The sequence below is a fragment of a genome, unplaced genomic scaffold, assembly GCF_019419815.1.
Source record: "Pyrus x bretschneideri cultivar Hongxiangsu unplaced genomic scaffold, Pyrus_bretschneideri_v1 Contig89, whole genome shotgun sequence".
NCBI lineage: Eukaryota > Viridiplantae > Streptophyta > Magnoliopsida > Rosales > Rosaceae > Pyrus > Pyrus x bretschneideri.
The window spans coordinates 206,913-225,752 of record NW_025999830.1 but is presented as its reverse complement, the minus strand read 5'-3'; positions in this window follow the sequence as shown (position 1 = coordinate 225,752).

Here is an 18,840-nt window from a genome sequence, read left to right as displayed (position 1 = left end):
AAATTCTTGAAGAAGAAGAATCCAACGGATAAGCCTCGGCTTTGCTTCCTTTTTCGTGAGCAAGTACCTCAAAGCTGCATGATCAGAATAAACGATTACTTTAGTACCAATTAAATATGAACGGAATTTATCTAAAGCAAAAACCACAGCTAGAAGTTCTTTTTCCATCGTGGAGTAGTTCAATTGGGCATCATCGAGAGTCCGAGAGGCATAGTATATAACATGCGGCCGCTTGTCTCTTCTTTGTCCTAGAACAGCTCCTAATGCATAGTCGGATGCATCGCACATGAGCTCGAACGGAAGGCTCCAATCTGGAGGTACAATAATGGGGGCCGAGACTAGCTTCTCCTTGAGTTGGTTAAATGCCGAATTACACTCTTCATCAAACTTGAATGGCACATCTTTTTGAAGCAATCGGCAAAGAGGGTTGGACATCTTGGAGAAGTCCTTGATAAAACGCCTATAGAACCCTGCATGGCCAAGAAACAAACGTACCTCTCTAACCGAAGTAGGAGAGGGTAAGTGACGTACAAGGTCTATTTTCGATTTATCTACTTCAATTCCTTTTTCTGAAACAATATGTCCTAAAACTATACCTTGTTTCACCATAAAGTGACATTTCTCCCAATTCAAGACAAGGTTAGTTTCAACACATCGTTTCAAAATTAAGGTCAGATTATCCAAGCAATTATTAAATGAACTCCCAAACACACTGAAATCATCCATGAAAACCTCAATGATCTTTTCAACAAAATTGGAAAATATACTTACCATACACCTTTGGAAAGTGGCCGGTGCGTTGCATAAGCCAAATGGCATGCGACGATAAGCAAATGTTCCAAAGGGACATGTAAATGTGGTCTTCTCTTGATCATCCGGGGCTATCACAATTTGGTTATATCCAGAGTATCCATCAAGAAAACAGTAAAAAGCATGACCGGCTAACCTTTCGAGCATCTGGTCGATGAATGGCAAAGGAAAGTGATCTTTCCTAGTCATGGCATTTAGCTTCCGGTAATCGATACATACTCGCCATCCAGTCTGAATGCGTGTAGGCACGAGCTCATTCTCATCATTCTTGATAACAGTTACTCCGGACTTCTTGGGAACGACTTGAACTGGAGAGACCCAACGGCTATCGGAGATAGGGTAGATCACTCCGCAATCCAAAAGCTTGATTATTTCCTTCTTCACCACTTCCATCATCGGAGGGTTGAGACGGCGTTGAGCCTCTCGGGATGGCTTAGTCCCCTCCTCGAGAAGTATACGGTGCATGCATGTGGTAGGGCTTATTCCTTTAATGTCGGCCAAAGTCCACCCTATGGCCGTTTTGTGTTCTCACAGCACCCTCACAAGCTTCTCCTCCTCCATTGCCGTGAGACTTGATGAAATGATGACGGGCAATGTTTCGCCTTCTCCCAAAAACACATACTTCAAATGGTCCGGCAACGGCTTAAGTTCAAGCGATGGTGCCTGAACAACAGAAGGTAGCATCTTAGTGGAAACTGAATTTGAAAGTGAGAGTGGAACCTTACCATATTGTTGTGGCAATGACTCAAGGGCTGCCACAACCTCAATTATTTCTTCACTAGAACCCATGGCAAAGAATTCCTCCTCCTTGCCGTGGCCTTGCATTGGCCCAAATCTTTCATTTTTGCACTCTATGGCTTTAGTGATGGTTGTTTCCAGGGCGTCCTCGTTCAATTCTTCAAGGTATACCTGCGCCAAAGAATCGATAACATCAATGGAAAAACAAGAATGGTCATCAACGGGATATCTCATAGTTTCAGAAATATTAAAATCAATCACTTCCCCATCGAATTCCATTGTCAAGGTGCCTTTGTATACATCAATCTTCGTTCGGGCCGTCTTCATGAATGGCCTACCAAGGAGAATCGGCAAAGATGTAGAATGGGCTGAATCCTCCATGTCTAGGACGTAGAAATCAGCCGGAAAAATTAAATGGTTCACCTGCACAAGCACATCTTCCAAAACTCCTTTTGGATACGCGTTAGAACGATCGGCCAGTTGTATAATTACACCATCTTGTTTTAATTCACCCAAATTCATAGATGCATAAATAGAATAAGGCATGACATTTATGGATGCACCTAAATCAAGCATGGCATGTTCAAAACGATTATGTCCAATCACACAAGGAATCGTGAAACTACCGGGGTCTTTGCACTTGGTAGGCAGTTTACGTTGCAAAACAGCGGACACATTCTCGCTTACCTTCACTACCTCTTTGTTTGCCCTTCTTCTCTTTGTATTGCATAGGTCCTTGAGGAATTTAGCATACTTTGGAACCTGTTTGATTGCATCGAGAAGCGGTATGTTCACTTGCACCTTCCAGAACGTTTCAAGAATGTCCTTCTCGCTTTCTTCCTTTTTTTCTTGCATGAACCTGCGAGGAAAAGGTACATTGGGCAGATTAGGATGTGAAGTACATGAATTTGAATTTAAATTACCTGATTTGGCCGAGTTAGGGTGATTGGGGGCCTGCGGCATTGGGTTTTTCACTCTTTCCGTGGGTAAGCTAGACACTTCCTCAGGTTATGTCGTCTCTTCATCTACTTTCTGGGCAGATTTGGGATTGTTTGGTTCGGTCCCAACTTCTTTTCCACCCCTTAGGGTGATGGCCTTGGCGGATTCGAATCCTCATTTTGGATTGACTGTGGTTGAGCTAGGAAGCTTTCCTTGCTCTCTAATCTGTCCAAGGAACTCAGAAATCTGCCCTATTTGTTTCTTCATATCCATCATCTCCTTCTCGTTATTTTCTATCCGGTTATTTTGATTTTGCAACCCCTGCGAAATAGAGGTTAGTAATTGCATAGCTTGATTACTTTCCAAGGACGTACCTGAATGAGATGATGCCGAAGGTTGTTGGGATTGTTGGGGAGCATACGGCTTGGAATAAAAACCAGGGGGGTTTGGCCTAAATCCTCCTTGTTGGGCAGCTTGTTGTGGTTCCCTCCATTTGAAGTTTGGATGGTCCCTCCATCCGGCATTGTAAGTGTTCGAGTATGGGTTGTTTTGATTTTGTCCTTGGAAACCAATTGCATTGGCAGATTCCCACCCACCATTCTCGATTAGTTGAGGGCACTTGTCGGATGGATGCCCTTGAATTGAGCACACGCCACAAACTTGGTGTTCTTGTGCTTTTGGACCAATCACAACCTGAGAAACAAGAGAAGTAAGATTAGCAAGTTGTGATTGAATTTCAGAAATAGCACTAACCTCATTTACACTTTGTTGCCGTGGGGCTTCCCTTTGGCCCACTCCTTCATATTGTTGAGCGTTGAGCGCTCGGTTGGCTATGAGCATCTTGGCATCCCTTGGTGTTTTGTCTACCAATGCTCCTCCCGCTGATGCATCAAGCATTTGACGTTCGATAGGAAGGAGGCCCTCATAGAAATATTGAAGGAGAAGTTCCTCCTTCATTTGATGTTGAGGACATGAAGCTACATGGCCCTTGAAGTGCTCATAATAAGCCGGGAATGTCTCACCATGATTCTGTAGAATACCACTAATTTTCTTCCGTAGGAGAATCACTCTCGAAGTGGGGAAGAATTTCTCCAAGAAAGCACGCTTCATACTCTCCCACGAAGTCACAGTTCCCGGGGCTAGTTCGTAGAGCCAATCTTTGGCCTTGTCCATAAGTGAAAATGGAAAGGCCTTCATCTTCAATATACTCCCATCCACAGTGACGGGGGTCATGCTCGAACAAACCACCTCGAACTCCTTCAAGTGTTTATTGGGGTCTTCCATAGACAAGCCATGGAACTTCGGAATATGGTGTAACAAACTGGATTTGAGTTCAAACACCTCAGTCGTCCCCTCTGCAGCCGTGGGGTATTGGATACAAAGAGGCAATGCATTATCCAAACCCGAGGCCGAAAGCTCCTTGATGGTTCTATTATCTGCTGCCATAGCTTGTTCTTCTTCAAAAATCTGATTCGTGGGCTTTTCTTCTACACCTACTTCGTCCTCTTCAAGCCCAGGTTGTGGTGGCTCTTGTTGACTCCTCGTTCTCCTCAAAGTGCGTTCAAAATCACCGTCAAAGTTGGAGATGTTCTCTATAATAGGCCGAGAGCTACGAGTCATACATAGTACCTGAAAAACAAGAAAACAAACAAACTAAGAATCTGAAATAAGAATGCACGAAAAACAAAAAAAATAAAAATAAAAAATAAAAAATAAAAATAAAAATAAAGATAAGGGATTAGCAAAGTTGCTAATCCCCGGCAACGGCGCCAAAATTTGATGCGAGATTTACTTGACACTCAAATTAAACCCTCGTTTAACAATTGTAGTAGAATGGATAAGTGAGGGATCGTTCTAGACCGGGGATTAGGAGGGCTTGCTAAAACCTTCTAAATTGACTTAAAAACATAAAAACTAAATAAAAACAGATTTAAGACACTTGGGAACAAGGAAATAAAAAAAGGGGGTTTTAGTTTTTTGACGAAGTTGAAATAAACAAACAAAATGCAAAAATGGACAGATTGTAAACAAGTGTTGTGAAACAAGATGGTTGGTGAATTAGCTAGAGGTTCTTTCTCCACACATGATATTTATGCATATGGATCAATTTCCAGTTATTCCTTCATTGAATTATGAACGACAATGCCCCAAATTAACCGTGACATCACTAGTTAATCCTCAGATTTTCCTTATATTATTGGATTGGATGGCATCATTCGACAACCCAAAACATTCTCAAAAGTTCCCTACATGTCATCATATTAGAGATACAATCGAAGATCATTAAGAAAAATGAAAACCATAAGCATTGACAAAGCATTTGCAACTATGACATCATGTTACTCATGCTAAGAATTAAACTTAACGCGATCGTGACAAGCGACCTTCACTACTTTCAAGTATAAGTTAGTAACGATTATGTGAAACCTTCTTAAACTTTAGCCACATATTCATGCATGCTAATTAAGTGTCGACCCTCAATCAACAAACACAAATAAGTTAATCATCAAATAGTTAAGCCAATTGCATTCACGAATCAAGAGTTCATAACCGGAATTCATCAATTCATATTACATAGATAATCATGGTATTGAAATCACCCCTAGCCAAAAAGGGTTTAGTTCCTCATAACTTTGAAATCAAAGAAACAACTAAACATTCCAACAACTCAATCTTGAATTGTATGAACGTTTAGGCACTCTTCTCTTCCATTCCTCATATTACAAAACAAAGAGAATTGAATTTAAACATTGAAATCAAAGAAACGCGTAAACATTCCAACAACTCAAACGTGAATTGTATGAACATTTAGGCCCTCTTATCTTCCTCTTTATTGTGGCACAAGGACTAAGGGATGTTGTTGGTGTGTTGAATGGATTGGGGGATTATGGAAATGGATGAGGAGTGGTGGAGAAAATGGAGAGACACTCACGGCTAAGGAAGAAAATGGAAGTGTTTTGGTGTGTTGTGTTGTGAATGAGATGATGAATGAATGAATGAATGCAAGGGTATTTATAGGAGTAGTGGAGGGAACATATAGGGAGAGAATGGATGGGAGAGCATGTGAATGATAGCTAGGAGAATGATTAAAGGGGTGTGAATGGTTGGAAATGCATGTGGGTGAATTGGTGGTGCAATGATGAAAGAATAAGTGCATGTGTGTGTTTTGTGTTGGAATGAATGTGGATGCATGATGAAAAGTTAATAAATAATGCATGTAGGGTTAGGAAATAAAATCATAACTTAAAGGGGGGATGATTAAAGGATGTGGCTAGGTTGGAAAGGTGTGGAAGTGATAGGAGCATATTCATGCGACTTAAATGGCTTGTTCTCGTGCATTTACGTTATGTTTCTCTAGTTATTTTAGTCCTTTATGCTTCTTTTGTGTGTTTTCAGGTTCTAAGGGCTTAAGGAAGAAAAAAGATGCATTTTGGAGCATTTTGGAGCAAAATTGGGCTTGGAATGGATGGCATATGATTGGAGCCAAAATGTTGGACGAATTTGAAGGCCTTGTATTCACTTTGGACATAAAACAAACGGCCTAGCCCATTCTCTCTTAAACCAAGCCCTTTGCCATGCATTTCCTTCCAATTCCAAAGCCCACAATCAATTCAAATGCCATGCAAATCCATATTCAACACCCTAAACTACAAGCATGCATCATCTCACCAAGCAATCAAACAAGCCACATGCATGTCCCTTTAATCATTCAACCACATTCCCACTTTCCTAGCTAACCCTACATGCATTCTTTATTCACTCTTCATCATTGCACCACAAATCATTCACCCACATGCACTCATATTCCCATTTCCTTTCCAACATCTCACATGCATTTCCACCTTCCTACTTCATCATTTCACCACATTCTCCCTCTTTAATTCCACATGCATTCACTTCATCATTACACCACCACTCATTCTTTAATTCCACATGCAATTCTTCATCATTCCTTCACACAAATGCTTAAACAAACATCCATATGTTCCCTCCACTCCTCCTATAAATACCCTTGCATTCCCATTCAATCATATCATCTCATTCACAACACAACAACACACCACAAACACATTCCTTTCTCCCTTAGAATCCATAAACCATCTTCCATTTCCACCAATCCTCATCCATTTCCATAATTCCCCAACACTTCCATCCCCCCAACCAACCTATCCTAAAACCTTGTGCTACAACAACGAGGAAGAGAAGAGTGCCTAAACGTTCATACAATTCAAGTTTTGAGTTGTTGGAATGTTTAGGTGTTTCTTTGATTTCAAAGTTTCATTTTAATTCTCTTTGTTTTGTACGTATGAGAAATGGAAGAAAAGAGTGCTTAAACGTTCATACAATTCAAAGTTTTGAGTTGTTGGAATGTTTAGGTGTTTCTTTGATTTCAAAGTTATGAGGAACTAAACCCCCTTTAGCTAGGGGGTGATTCGAAACTATGTTTATGTTTGTAATATGATTTGATTACTTTTAATTACGTTTCATAAGTTGTGAATTCAATTTGTTTAACTGTTTGATTGATAACCTATTTATGTATGTTTATTAAGAATGAACGCTTAATTTTCATGCATGAATTTGACGCTAGAATATAAGTGAGTTTCACATAATAGTTATGAACTTATATTCACAAGTAGTGGAGGTTGCTTATAAACAATCGTGTTAAACATATTCTTGGCATAAATTTCATGCAATCATAGTAACGAATGCCTCGTCAACACTTATAGTTTTCATGATGCTTAATGATTCTTGCTTGTATCTCTATTATGCAATTCATGTAGGGAACTTGTGAGGAATGCTTTGGATTGTCGTATGCAATCATCCAATTCATTAACTTAAGGAAAACTTGACGGTTAATTTAAGCGGACCTAATTAACCCGGGGCGTTGAGAATTCATGGTTTATTGAAATGCAATTAGAAATCTTTTTATTATGCAAGTGTAACACGTGTGGAGATAAACCCCTTGGCTAGCATCCATTCATTCCATTTCATTAATTTCATATTTACATTATGTTTTAATTGCAATTTGTTCATTTAGTTTAATTCCGTCCAAAACTCAATCCCCCTTTACTTTATTGTTCAATTTAGTTAGAAATCATTTTAGTTTGTGTTTTTAAAGCATTTTGAGTCTTTTGTTTTGTCTTAGTGTTTTAACGTTTAGTTTCACATTCTTTGAGTCTAGTTTAGTGTTTTATCTTGTTTTTACGTTTTTGAAGTCAAATCCAAGTGGTTAACAATCCCTCCTAATCCCCGGTCCAGAACGATCCCTACTTACATCCATACTACAATTGTCAAAAAGAGGGTTTAATTTGTGCGCGTATAATTCTCGCATCAAATTTTGGCGCCGTTGCCGGGGATTAGCAACTTTGCTAATCCCTTGGATTGTTTTATTTTCGTTTGTGTGTATATATTTTTAGTTTTATTTTGTTGATTTTAGAAGCACAACATGGCATTTGATAATGCTTATCTTTTGTCACAGCTCATGGAAAGGTCCCAAATGCAAAACGTTGATATAGTTGATCTTCAATCAAGGAATAACGTGTTTTCCAATACTTACAATTCGGATTGGAGTGATCAATCAACTTCTATGTGGTGGGAACCTCAAAATGTTCAACAAGAAAGATATTGGGAGCCACCTTATATTCAATATGCCCAACCAAACTCAAATTCGTCAATAGATTATAATCAAATTCTTAATGAATTAAACTCTTTGGTGCAGGGTTCACAAAATCAAGCTAAGGAGACTCACCAAGAAACATATTGGCAACCATATGAGGATTCATATGCACCACCACAGCCTTCCCCTCAATCTTCACATCCAAATTCAGGTATATCAAATTATTATAATGAAGTTATTCAACAACTGAATTCTGTGGAGCAGGGCAGGGAAGCTCAACCATTTCAACAAGACGTATTTTGGCGACCAATTGAGGATTTCTATCAAGCAAAAAAGTTGGCTGAGTGGAACAGTCAATTTAGGCAGAATGCAGAATGCATGGAACAAATTCAAGAACAAATGGTTGAAGATGAGCCCATGGATGAATTGCTACTGCTCGAAGAGGAGGAGGATGCACAAGGCACGGCAAGGGAAGAACAACCCTTGCCGCAACCTCCCAATATTCCTACACCACCCCATTCAAGTAAGGTTGTTCCAAATTTAATTATTTCTAACTTTGTTCCCCCAAATGCACCCTTCCCTGGCAGGTTCATGCAATCCATGAAAGATGAGGGGAAGAAAGACATCTTGGACACCTTTCCAACAATTCACGAGGAAAAAGTGGTTGAGGAGCATCTTGAATTCATCAAGGAGGAAATTGGAGTGGATCACACAGCCACAACCTTCAAAATGTCCAATCTGAATGAAAACATCCCTTGTGCATTTGTTGAATGTGCTGCGACTTTAGAGCCAATATTGCAGCCCATAGGTAAGCCACCAACTCAAAATCCAAAGTCGTTTTTGACTAATATGTTGTTGATGTCAATGATTAGGGCACCCACTCTTGAAATTCAACCATTGCCGGAACATTTCAAGTATCATCATCCATTCAATGATCAACTCCATGCCGTGGGTTCCATTAAGGCATGATTGTGTTCTTCGTCCGGCTACAAGACGTTAAAGAAAGCGCTATTTGGGAGGCAACCCAATACAGTAAATAAAACTTTTGCTTGTTCATTGATTTTTTTCGATAAATTACAATTGTATCTAAACATGGCAGAAAGATGGAGCCTTTACAAAGGTTGTGTACGTGAGGCCCCACTACGTGGCAACACTCTCGGAGCAAGAGGTCTCGGAGCAGGAGGCATCGGAGCAGGAGGCATCGGAGCAGGAGGCATAGGAGCGGGAGGCACCGAGGATAGATCATTCAAGGCCCCAAACCTTGGTGGAACGCTGGATGACCCAGGAAAGAGGTGCCTCTGGAAGAAAGCTGCAAACCGTTGACGGTCATCAAGCTCATCAAGCTTCCTCTTCATGCCTGATGAATAATTATTTGCAAGCACGTGCAAAGTTCTATTCTCGTGCTTAAGTTGTTTTATCTCTTGCTTCAGGTTCTCCACCTCCGCCATCAATGATTCAACCTGACGGGAGCGAGCAAGGAGGCGTTGGCCCATGTTTGACACAGAACCAGCGCACTGAACGCTGAGAGCCAGGGACTCTTGAACGGCCAACTCATCGGACCGTCCTGAAAGCAGCTGACTATCTCTGGGAGTGAGGAGGTTCCGAGCTACTATCGTAGCTGTTGTGGCGTCCTGCATCACGGAATCTTCACCTGTAAGAGGACCGTTAGAAGATAAGAAAGAAGGGCGCCATACGTTACCTTGAAGCGGCACGCCCGTATCACTGCGGAGACTCAATTCTAAGCTAAGGTTTGATGGGTTTGCCATTTTTTAAAAAAAAGTGTTCAAAGAGAAGGGGTGGACGGAGTAAATTTTCAAAGGGCCGGAAACGAGTTTCAAGAATGGGAAATCTTCAGAGTGTGTAAGTTGGCGGTGATCGATAGCTCTATAAAAAGCCAAGGCAACGCGTCCACCGATTCAAAAAGCCGGAATTTGAGGCGTAAAGTTCGGCGACGCTCCCTCAGCTTTTCAGAAAACGCGTTCAACACGTGGAGGCCATCATCGTAGCTACACGTCTTTAGCCGACAAGCGCAAAGTTTGGCGACGCTTTCTCTGCTTTTCAGAAAGCGCCTGCTCAGAAATCGAAGAGGCGTCTTCAAATATCGAAGAGTCGTCACTATTTCAAAAGGCCGGATTTGCGGGATCAAAACGTTTGTCGACAAGGGTAAGAGAACAGTACCACCACTTGCTATCCCTATATTTGTCGACTTTCATCTTTTATGGCAAGGCAAACCTGAAGAAAATGCCCAACTCTTTCTCACCTCTGAGGGCGCACTCCCAGCAAAGCCTTTCGAAACACTCACTTCTTTCTTCTTCCCCAAAGATGATACCAGATGCCTGGAGTACAGATGACCCAGGAGGAAGCAGCACAACAAATACATGTGATGATTCATTCACCGCTTCTTCAAAAGCAAAGGTATCTCATATCATCAAGGTCAAAAGCAAAAGTATCCCATATCATGCTCTTTCCCTGTCTTTTCCTTTGTCTTTGTTATTAATCGCATAGCAAAGTGAAAGAAGCAATCAGCCGGCACTTGGAGTCTATCTAGACTCTATTCCCTGGTTGCTTACCTAGCTTTGCTGAGCTATCCTCTAACCCTCTTCAATACGAATTGGAGAGATTGAACAAAGAAACAGATAAGAGAAGGAAGCTCAGACCTTCGGGGGAGACCAAAGGAAGCCTGCTGCCCAGTTCAAGAGTAGCACAAAGGAAAATCAACGATGGGAGCAGCGCAGTTCAAGAGTAAGCCTGTGGAATCACAAAGATCCAAGCCTCACTGCAATCACCAAGGAGAAGATGGAACGAAAACTCCATAACCAGATTTGCATCTCTAAACTCTTCTCTTTGTTAGATACATTCTGCCATGTTTAGTATGTTTAATTGCTGTTTATATGTTTGTTTGTGTTTAGTGTGGTTTTTAACATTGAGGACAATGTTTGATTTAAGTGTGGGGGAGATACTAAAGTGTTTTGATGCAAATTCGTAGGGTTTTATCCACCATAACTTCAAATGTTGTTTCTTGCTGTTTTTAAGTGTGTTTAGTGTGTTTTGACTTAAAAATTCGAAAATCACATAAAAATTTGAAAAACATGTTTTGAAAAGCCTAAAAAGAGTGTTTTGAGTCGTTTTTGTGTCGTAGGTACCTTCCAACACAATGATAAGGATTTGGTTTGTAAGTGCATGACTGTTAAAAAGAGTTATAAACATAGAGAAAAGTTTGATTTACTCTTGGTATATGCTTGGTTATGGTTATAATGTATGACTTCACATGCAATCATAAAAGAAAAATTCGTTTTTGTAACATGCTTGAAGGAAGGAACTCAAACAAACGCTACAACCCTGAGAGACTTGAGCCTATAACGTTCTTTGGAGAGTATAATCTGTGATTTCTTGTTTTCTAAAGTCGTTGCATGATCTCATTATTCTTTGCTTGGTTACTACTTAGAAGGCGTTTCATCATATAGTTCCAAATGCTAGAACTCATGCCCATTTCATTCAAAGCATATTATTGATTTGCATAACACATATTCAAGATGAAGTTGTGTAGTGACCACCATCAAAGCCAAAAAGCCATGTGCCCTTAACTCATTTTGTGTCTAAGTTTAACCCCATTGAGCCGTGTTAGCCCATGTTCTTTGTTAACCCACTTTATCCTCACCTAACCTAGAATATGACCGTCCTTACCCTTGTTCTTGAAGCATAGTAAGCAATGAATTCCTTTTGATTAAGGTATTGCAAGAAAATGAGTGTGGGGGAAGGAATGCTTGTTCTTACGTTTATATGTATGTTTTGAGATTCAAAAAAAAAAAAAAAAAAAAAAAAAAAAAAAGTGAAAATAAGTAAGAATGAACTCACGAGCGTTGATGGTTGAAGAAAGGGTCCAAAAAGTGAATATGGCCCTAAAGTTTTGTGTGACTTTCCCTTGGGTGTTCAAAGTTGACTTCTGCGTTCTTAAGGGAATTCTAAGTGCCTGATTCAATACTTTGCTCACTATTGCTTTAAGAATGTTTGTTTACCCTTCACCTTTCATTGTTAGCCAATACCCTAGCCCCGTTACAACCCTTTGACTTCTATCTTGAGTGTTATGTATTTCAATTGTGGAGTTTGAATTTGGTATGAGCATATGGTGTCACTGGTTCTCGCGTCTAAGTAGTAGCATTCCATTCATGAGATCATATCTAAACATGCTTATTAACTCCAGAAATTGCGTTCTTTGTGATACATATATGTGAGTGTCGTTTTCATGTTTACATCAATCTTCTCACATATGACTAGATTAGGGTGTGTAGTTAGAAATTCTGAGTGAAAATCGAGTGCATATCTTGTAAGGAATTGAGCAAATTCTCTAAGGCATGTTACTACATTCAAAACATGGTTTTAAATGCTTAATTGTGAACTAGTATATGGTGACTATGATTAAGAATGTACTTAAGTGTGAAGATGACTAAAATCTGTGGGAATGATGATTTTTAACTTGTCATGTGCATTGGAAATCCCTAAGACGGTTGTTGGAAGGTTTAGGTGTGTTTTACTTGTTTTGTTTCGTTTCGTTTTGTTTTGTTTTTCTTTCTGTTTTGCTCGAGGACTAGCAAAAGATAAGTGTGGGGGAGTTTGATAGGAGCATATTCATGCGACTTAAATGGCTTGTTCTCGTGCATTTACGTTATGTTTCTCTAGTTATTTTAGTCCTTTATGCTTCTTTTGTGTGTTTTCAGGTTCTAAGGGCTTAAGGAAGAAAAAAGATGCATTTTGGAGCATTTTGGAGCAAAATTGGGCTTGGAATGGATGGCATATGATTGGAGCCAAAATGTTGGACGAATTTGAAGGCCTTGTATTCACTTTGGACATAAAACAAACGGCCTAGCCCATTCTCTCTTAAACCAAGCCCTTTGCCATGCATTTCCTTCCAATTCCAAAGCCCACAATCAATTCAAATGCCATGCAAATCCATATTCAACACCCTAAACTACAAGCATGCATCATCTCACCAAGCAATCAAACAAGCCACATGCATGTCCCTTTAATCATTCAACCACATTCCCACTTTCCTAGCTAACCCTACATGCATTCTTTATTCACTCTTCATCATTGCACCACAAATCATTCACCCACATGCACTCATATTCCCATTTCCTTTCCAACATCTCACATGCATTTCCACCTTCCTACTTCATCATTTCACCACATTCTCCCTCTTTAATTCCACATGCATTCACTTCATCATTACACCACCACTCATTCTTTAATTCCACATGCAATTCTTCATCATTCCTTCACACAAATGCTTAAACAAACATCCATATGTTCCCTCCACTCCTCCTATAAATACCCTTGCATTCCCATTCAATCATATCATCTCATTCACAACACAACAACACACCACAAACACATTCCTTTCTCCCTTAGAATCCATAAACCATCTTCCATTTCCACCAATCCTCATCCATTTCCATAATTCCCCAACACTTCCATCCCCCCAACCAACCTATCCTAAAACCTTGTGCTACAACAACGAGGAAGAGAAGAGTGCCTAAACGTTCATACAATTCAAGTTTTGAGTTGTTGGAATGTTTAGGTGTTTCTTTGATTTCAAAGTTTCATTTTAATTCTCTTTGTTTTGTACGTATGAGAAATGGAAGAAAAGAGTGCTTAAACGTTCATACAATTCAAAGTTTTGAGTTGTTGGAATGTTTAGGTGTTTCTTTGATTTCAAAGTTATGAGGAACTAAACCCCCTTTAGCTAGGGGGTGATTCGAAACTATGTTTATGTTTGTAATATGATTTGATTACTTTTAATTACGTTTCATAAGTTGTGAATTCAATTTGTTTAACTGTTTGATTGATAACCTATTTATGTATGTTTATTAAGAATGAACGCTTAATTTTCATGCATGAATTTGACGCTAGAATATAAGTGAGTTTCACATAATAGTTATGAACTTATATTCACAAGTAGTGGAGGTTGCTTATAAACAATCGTGTTAAACATATTCTTGGCATAAATTTCATGCAATCATAGTAACGAATGCCTCGTCAACACTTATAGTTTTCATGATGCTTAATGATTCTTGCTTGTATCTCTATTATGCAATTCATGTAGGGAACTTGTGAGGAATGCTTTGGATTGTCGTATGCAATCATCCAATTCATTAACTTAAGGAAAACTTGACGGTTAATTTAAGCGGACCTAATTAACCCGGGGCGTTGAGAATTCATGGTTTATTGAAATGCAATTAGAAATCTTTTTATTATGCAAGTGTAACACGTGTGGAGATAAACCCCTTGGCTAGCATCCATTCATTCCATTTCATTAATTTCATATTTACATTATGTTTTAATTGCAATTTGTTCATTTAGTTTAATTCCGTCCAAAACTCAATCCCCCTTTACTTTATTGTTCAATTTAGTTAGAAATCATTTTAGTTTGTGTTTTTAAAGCATTTTGAGTCTTTTGTTTTGTCTTAGTGTTTTAACGTTTAGTTTCACATTCTTTGAGTCTAGTTTAGTGTTTTATCTTGTTTTTACGTTTTTGAAGTCAAATCCAAGTGGTTAACAATCCCTCCTAATCCCCGGTCCAGAACGATCCCTACTTACATCCATACTACAATTGTCAAAAAGAGGGTTTAATTTGTGCGCGTATAATTCTCGCATCAGGAAGATGGATGGAATTAGGGGGAATGCATGGCAATGATGGGGAGTTCTTTGGTGATGAATGCAATGATGAAGAGTGAATAAATAATGCATGTAGGGTTAGCTAGGTTGGCTTTGTTTGGGTGCATGTGAGTTAAAGAGGGAGAATGTGGTGAAATGATGAAGTAGGAAGGTGGAAATGCATGTGAATGCATGTGAGTGCATGTGTGTGTGAATGGGTGTTTCTTGATGGTTTTGGGGTTGTGATGCATGTGAATGCATGTGGCTAAGGCTTGTTGATTGGGCTAGAGGTTTTGCATGGCTCAAAGGATTGTTTGATTGGGCTAGGCCCTTTGTTTTATGTCCAAAGTGCATACAAGGCTTTCAAATTCGTCCAACACTTTGGCTCCAAAAATATGCTATCCATTCCAAGCCCAATTTTGCTCCAAAATGCTCCAAAATGCATCTTTTTGCTTCCTTAGCCATATGAACCTAAAAACACACGAAAATGGCTTAAACTACTAAAACAACTATGAATTAACAACATAGATGCACGAAAACAAGCTAAGTAAGTCGCCTAAATATGCTCCTATCAGCCATTTTGTCAAGTATAATGGTGGGTAGTATTTTAGGCATGTCGTTAACTACATAACATAACAGAAATCGTATTAGATTGTTGATTAACTACTTGATTGGGTCTTGAATCAAGTAGTACCACCCACTATTTTTGGCAAACTCCACATCCCTCAATGGAATTCGAGAGTTATATTGAACTCTTAGCGGGGCATGGGAGACTCACCATTACCAAGCCCACCTCACGATGATACGATGTTGGTTAGCAAAAATAATGATGAGAGAATAACGCTTTACTCATTTACAACGTTTGTAATTACCCATCTTGTTTGGCCTCTAGAGAATGTTGCCTCACGATGATACGATGTTGGCACTATTGCACTTAGTTAAGTTATTCCCACCATGCTTAGTTCGTGTAGGGGTTCAAGAATAACCTCACGATGATACGATGTTGGCTATCCTCGTTGCCTACACTTACCTCATCATATGTTTATGGACTCCTCCTGAGTGTAAGCATGCACTTTGTACTCCCCCATGATAGGGTGAAGCCGGTGTACAAGTCACAAACGATTGGAGCCCACCACGGTGGAAGGCCTACGAAGAAATGTTCAAAACATCTCTCGTTTATCAACTTAATATTCGTTTGTTGAGGGAGTAGTTTTGGGCTACATCAAAAACATTTTAGTCATATTAAAAGAACATGGCCCTATCATAACTATTGGTCCAAGTTAATATGATTTAGTAGCATATAATACTCCCACTGTTTCGTTGAAACAAGCGAGACTATATGGAACTACTAACGAACGCATTGCATCCTCATATGGACTATATAGTCATATTAGGTTTTAGGATGATTATGAACCGTTTGATTTGATCCAACACGAGCCTTGTGTTGGACCTTGGGTTTAAGGTAGATAGTTGTTGATTTTAGTTACGCGTTTAATCCAATTAAACCGTTATTTCCTATTGGGCGTTGGACCCAACTATTCCAATTTGCATACATATAAACAAAGAGGAATACATGAAATAATAAGAAGGGCTTATGCCCTTTTACAACACAAATAATGGGCTTATGCCCTTTACAACAACTTGAATTAATCAAATTACATTCAAATCTACATTACTTAAAAAACCCAAGCATTCATAATGTAGATCGGCCAATCACATAGCTCAATTATCGAGGCCTTTGGTTCATAATCACCCTTTTCTTAATTAACTAAATTAACTAAGAAAGCAACTTTAAACAATTGGTTTTTGGATCCATAGAATTGATTTAAATGGAACTAAATATAATGAAAATCCAATTCTCATTAAAGAGACAAAACAATTTTTGTTCTCATTTTATTTGGGCCATTTTGCAAAAACACAAACTTTTGGGCCAAAATACAAATACAAAAAAGTATCAAAACTTTATTTAATTGCACAAAAGCACCCCACTAGAGGGGTGGCTGGCCAAGGATAGTATCATAGAGATTTTTGATAAAAAGAATTTTGTAAGTGGATTTTGGTGGGTGAGATTAAAGATGGTGGGGATGGTTTGAAAAGAAAATATATCTTTGATATAATTAAAACCATTTAATCATTTCTTACCAACAATCATCATCCATCAACTAATATTCAAAAATATATCTTTGACATAATTAAAGTCATTTAATCATTTCTCACCAATAATCATCACCCATCAACTAATAATCAAAACTTTATGTAAAACATAAAACTTTTGAATCAAAACTTCAAAACTTTTTGTTCTTGATAAGAACTTCAAGAAATATGAAGAACATACATGAAAACTCATAATAGCTCCATGGATGTTTTCTTTCACCAAAAACTCAAATTTTCACAACTCAAAAGAGGGTTAATATCCTAGGGTACTTAGGGGTTCCAAAAAGCACTTTAAAACCATTTTAACAAGCCTAACATGAACCCAAAAAATCACCCTTTGGATTTGGCCGAAAATCCCAAAACACTTGGCACCAACTTTTAGTTCCATTATTCATGCTTTAATGAAATACATCTACAACATTTGAGATGCTAAATTTTCAAGTAAAATTTATATTCAAAGCAAGAACAAAGCTTGTAACATTTACAACACTTAAATCACAAAATATGAAAAATCACAAAACCCAAAAGGATCCACCATAAACTAGGCCTAGGCTCTGATACCACTTGAAGGAAAAATTTTGTCCTAGCTAAGAACATGTAAGAACATTTGAATACATATGCAAACTAATAACACTTTAAAGTAGGCATGCATTCAAAAACAATTCATAAAACCCATGACTTTCAAAGCCTAGTATATGGTGAACCATAAGACTCTGTAACAATATTAAAGAGAATAAGAATTTAGAGATTCTTTACCCTTGAAGCTCATCCTTGATTGCACAAGGGATTCACCCAAGTGGAGGGCCTTCAAGTCACCTCCTTGCTCCTTGGATCTTCCTTGTGATTTTCTCCCTTTTAGTGCTCCTTTTCTTCTTTGAGGATTTGAGGATTTGTTCTCCAAAACACCAAAAGTTTGGTGTCTCTAAGTCTCCACACCAAAGATGTTGTGTGAAGATGAAATGGATGACTTAGGGAAGAAAGATTGCTAGATGTTGCTCACCTAAGGTGGCCGGCCTCTATGAAGAAAATGAGAGAATAATTTTCACCCAAATTCAATTAGAAAACCCCTAGGATGAAATGGCTATAAAGATGTCTTTATACCACCTCACAATGGAGTGGCAAACTTGCAATTAAGCCAAGTTCACTACCCTCCACCCTTATGGCCGGCCTCTATGTAGTTATTGGGCTTAATTGCCCATTTTGTTTTAGTTGTCATACAACTTAAACATAATGGGCCTTGTGGACCAAAACGTTTTTGTGCCCCGAAGCCCAAAACTAACTTAAACGCCCAATACGAACGTTTCGTATAATTAATTAACTATTTAATTAATCTTGACCATCCTTCAATTAAACCATTTAATTGCTTATCCATTTCATATAATTTCTTCACTTATATCTTTACTCGGTGTACGATCCATTAGGTTCCAATTAGCGAGGTAGTGGGCGATGTTACTCTTAACGATCGATTGTGAATTGAAACCACATTTCAATTCTCCCTTAAAATTAGTGTTTGCTAATCTTTAGGGCTTCCACAAACCATGGGTGACGCCTAGCAGCATGTCATGGTTACCCAAGCTAAGTAGAAGTGGTTGGAGAACCTATCCAGTTACAACTACAATGCAATACGGTCATTCTCTAATACAATACTCTTAATCACATTGTTTAAGTGATAGTTTGTTTCATGTCTACTATCCAATGTGATACTTCTCTATATGATTCACTTGAATAAGATTTGGAACATCTTCCTTAGTCATATTCATATGCTTTGGCCAAAGACTCTCGAATCATATTTTAGAGTATTCTCCTTCCACCATGGAAGGTTAGAGATCCCTTGTTGTGCATTCATATGCCTACATGACTAGATAGCTTGACCCCAACAATGCCGTGGACACTCCAATGGAATGCCGTTGACATAATCAAAGATCAAGGAC